Below are 4593 nucleotides of genomic sequence, written 5' to 3'. Positions count from 1 at the left end.
CACGGGATGTGCCAAGTGGTTGGCACGTGTTTTGCAGGGGAGGGGTAGCAAAGACCTTGCAAAACTCCACCCGCCTGAGCATGGCTTTTGCTTAGAAGGGTTCTGGTCTCACTTGTTTATCCTTGTTGTGCGTTTTCATGAAAGCCTTCCAGAGCCAGCAGAGATGAAGAAAGTGCGTTCCTGACAAGCTGCTCTCAGCCCCTTCTCTTTCAACTCAAGACTCAGCAGCATACACAAGGCATTGTGTTTCTCGTGAGACCAGAATAGGATCCATGTGCAGTTTCTTCTTTGAAGCTATCCTGAGGGCCCAGACACAGTGCTTGCTACCGATAGAGCAGCTCTGAGCTGTTTCACAAGCTCTCGTTGTAACACCCGGCCCCCGCACAGGCTCGGCACTGCCCACATCCCATGCGGGCTGAGGTAACAGAGGAAGCCACAGAGCAGCGGTGAAGTCAGGCCCAGGACCCAGCGAGGAGCCTCATTCACCAACACAGTCAGCTCCTGCCTGCTGCAGGCCCAGGGCTGGGCCTCTCACTTGTGTTCGGTGCGGTGCTAGTCCCCCTGCCCGCCACACTCACGTGCTGAGGGAACCTCAACGTCCCCCTCACATCTTCCTCATCGGAAAAGGAAGGGAGATGGGGAGATGGACGAGGGAGATGGACACTGTGGTGCTGTGCAAGCATTGCTGAGCACTAGAAATGCTCTGAGGAGAGACATCTGCACCCCTCTGAGGCCCAGGGTGAGGAAAAGCAGGAATTCCCCAGGTACGTGGGTACCTCAGGAGGAAGAGACAGCTAAGCAACCAATATCATTGCGAAGTTGCTCCACTCTGCTTGTTTCCTTACACCCACATTCACTGCAGCCTGGGAACACTGTTGTGGCCCACTAGCACTCTGGTCCCGCTCACTCCTGGCCTCCTGTTCCCAAGCTGGGCCATCAGAGGGTTGCTACAAGTGATGTGGGACTTGAGATCCTCATGAGCCCGGGCTGAGAGCCTGCTGTCCTCTCCTGGGTGGTGCTCACCCATTACACAGAGGAACGGGGAGCTCTCTAACCACAGGTGCCTGCAGAGCTCTGGGATCTTTCCTAACAGGCCATCGACTCCAGCTTGAGCTGTGCACATTCGTGATGGGGGGCAGGACTTCATGGCAAACGAGGAAAAAAAGGGCATATGAACACAGCAGTGGAAAAAGGGACTGTTAAAGCAGGTAGTTGCTGCAAAACACCTTTACTTTTATGTGCTCAGAAAAATAGAGCAGTTACAAGCCTGGGCTGAGCATAATGATGACATTTCAGATAAGTTCAAGCACAGCGATGCAAATAAGTGGGACAAAGAGCTACCAGTGCTTCTGGGGAAATCCCTCCCCACGAGCTCTGTTTGAAGGCAGGGTTTCAAGGCACCAGCATAATTTCATGACCACAAGCCTTCATTGGCCACAGTTACCCCATTACTTGGCAACTTCAGAAACAAACAAACCCGTCCTATGGCTCTGCCTCCTCGCCGATGCACAGGAGCCGACGTGTGCAGCATGTAGCTGCCTCCCCACCTACCTGGAGCAGGAGGCTGGGTCCCCAGGAGCAGAGGAGCCGCAGGATGCAAGATGCTTTTACACAGCTGGTAATGAACAGGCTCCACATTAAGACCACCCAGCACCATAAATTCACATTCGCCAGACAAAAACAGCCCCAGATCCCCAGTAGCCATCAGTTTCTCCAAATTGGCTGGAGATGGGAGGGAGACATTGTCACCGAGTTGCCCTGTTATCACCAAGCTCCCTGTCCTACTCCGCAGGTGAAGCATGTCACTGGTCAGAGAACACTGGTTTGTGCAGCACAGCTGAGTGGCAATAGGGCACTTCCACCCTCCGAAGCTCAAAGGAGGGGCTCTGCATACAGACAGGCTTCTGCAGGCATCACAGGTGCTCCCACCCTCAAATCACCTCTTGTTCTGAGGGACAGGAACACGCTGAATGTCTGAGCCCAAGTGAGACCCTCTCACTCCCGAGGTTTCCAGCTGCAAACACACTGGCTGGGTTTGGCTTTTCAGATGTGGGGTGGGAAGGCCTCTCCCCAGGAAGCGTGTTTCCTCACGTCAAGTCCAAAGAAGCCACCACAAGCCAAGCAGCAGAACCCATAAATCTTGACGCAGTTCCTTGCGGAGCTTGTGAAGTCTGGTCCCCACTGCAACAGAGTGGCCTTGTTGTCGATGCAGAGGGCCAGCAATTCCTCTGCCAAGCTGTGCTTGCTGAAAGCTGCTTGGAGCAGACAGATCACTACTCCAGCGAAAGCCAGGACTGGGCTTCATTTTATTTATTTATTTATTTATTGACTGTTTTGGTGTGCAGTCAAGCTCAAAGCTCCTTAAAACACACACACATAAACAAAAAATCCCACATCCCAGATCCCTTCTATATTATTGAAGAACAAGTCCACCAGAGCTGGCAACCCAATATCAGGTTAGGGTTTCACTGCTGACAGGATAATAAATCTTGCCAGAGGTTTGGGATTTTGTTTTATTATTACTTTTTTTTTTTTTTTTTTCCCAAACCAAACCCCAGAAATTTGGGTGGAGGACAGGGAACTGCTCTGGCAGCTCTTGTAATAATCTTGTTGGTACCACGAGGCCAGTAATAACTTGTACTGCAGGAGACTGCTTCCCAGTTTACAGCCCCAGCACATGCCTACAGAAATCCTCCACATACCATCCAGCTTTAATAGCCTCTCCTATTCTTAGCACAAACTTGCCTTCTTAGAGACTGTTGCAGTGCCATGTACTCCCTGCTTTGGCTGTCCTAAATCCCTTCCTGGCCTGTTACAGCCCCACGAGGGCCAGCCAACTCCCCCTGTCTAGAAATTTCAGGGAAAAGCAAGGAAGTGATCCACAGCACTGAGCTTACCAGGAACTGCTGGAACATGGAGAGCCAGGACGAGTCTCCTCGCCCTGACAAGGCATCCCCCAGGCTTGTTGTTCCAGCAGCTCTGGGTTCAGCCTAGCTCGTGCACCACATGCACCTGGCAGAGGAGATGGAAAAAGCAAGGTGGCTGGGCTCGAGGCAGCTCTGGGATTTGTCCTCTCCTAGCCTGCCATCTGAGAAGCAAAAGGCAGCTCCAGCGGCTGTGGCAAGGCAAGAAGAAGCTAGGAGCACCTGCCTACCTCCTGGTAGAGAGCATCGGCTGGAGTAGCTCCACCTGAGCTAAGGGGCTGATCCCCAGGGCCTGCTCTCTTGGCCCACAGCTGTGCAGGGGCATTGCTGATTAAACTTTGGGGTTGAGGAGAGAAATTTCTTTATTAATAAATCAGAAAGTTGCATTAGAGAAAAGCCCTCAGGGATAAGGGTTGAGTCTTCCCCTCAGCTATTCTGGGGCTGTGGGAGGCAGTGGCCTTCTGTTACACACAAGTTTGATGTATGATTTGAATCAGCAAGTAAAGAGGAGTCCCTTCTCAACAGCTTTATTGTGTTTCTCGAGCTGTTAAACAGCGGGGCTTGTCTGAGATAAATTATTCTTAACGTTATTCCCATTTTTCAAATCTAGGCATGGCCATGGCTTTAGCATTCAAAAACTGCTCCTGCCCAACTTAGTTTTTCATTTTCTTTCCTAAATCTTTCTCTTATTTTCTTTTTCTTTTCTTTCTCTCTTTCTCTTTCTTTTATTCTTTTTCTTCTCCTTTTTACTTTTTCTTTTCATTTTTTACTTTTCATTTTTCCTTTTCTCTTTTTACTTCTCTCTCTCTCTCTTTTTTTTTTTTTTAATTTATTTTCTCTTCATTTCCTTTCTCTCTTTTCTCTTCCTCCTTTACTTGTTTTTCCTTGCCCCCCGCTATCCCCCCCACCCTCCGTGGCGGCCGGGCCGCGGCCGGGGCTCTGCTGCCCTCCGGCGGCCGCGCCGGGGCCTCCCGCTGGCGGCGAGGCCGGGCCAGGCCGGCTTCAGGCCGCACCCGAGGCCGAGCTCTGGTTTGGGTTGAAACCTGCCGTGCCCAGTGGTCTTGGCCCGGTGGTTTTGACCTCTGGCACGCTGGGGGCCCTCAGCCCCACCAGGCGGGACCGCAGCAGCCCCATGGGGGGGCCGAACCCGCTGCTTTTAGGGGGCTCTGCCCAGCGCCACGGTGGCCCCATCCACGTCTGCACCTCCACGGGTTTGGCCTGGGCACCTCCGCGTCCTCCTGGGGCTGGAGGAGCCATTCAGCCACCCTGCCCTCCACCCATGCTGGAGGGAATGCTCCGGCACAGCCCAAACCCTCGGCTCCTTTTCTGCCCGCTGCCGAGAGCTCTCGATACAGTGGTGTCTTTGTGCCGGGGACATCTGCTCGCATCGCCCCAGCCCTCCGGCAGCGACCCGCGGGTGGCACTGACCCCTGTGGCCCCACAGTGAACCAGTGACCTCCCGGGGAAACTCTCCAGCTGCCATTTCCGTCCTAGGATGCGATCAGCCATGGGGCGGCTTTGCCAGCGGCTGCTCGGGGCCTGCACTGGAGGCAGAGCCATGATGGCAGCACAGTGAACGTTCTCCTCAGCTTTCATCCCATCACTTTGGGTACCAGCACCACTGCGAGCACGCTGGTGGGACAGCGGGTTTTACTGGCAGCACAGGAGG

Source organism: Anser anser (assembly GCF_964211835.1).
Source record: "Anser anser genome assembly, chromosome: 18".
Classification (NCBI taxonomy): domain Eukaryota; kingdom Metazoa; phylum Chordata; class Aves; order Anseriformes; family Anatidae; genus Anser; species Anser anser.
This window is presented reverse-complemented; position numbering follows the sequence as displayed.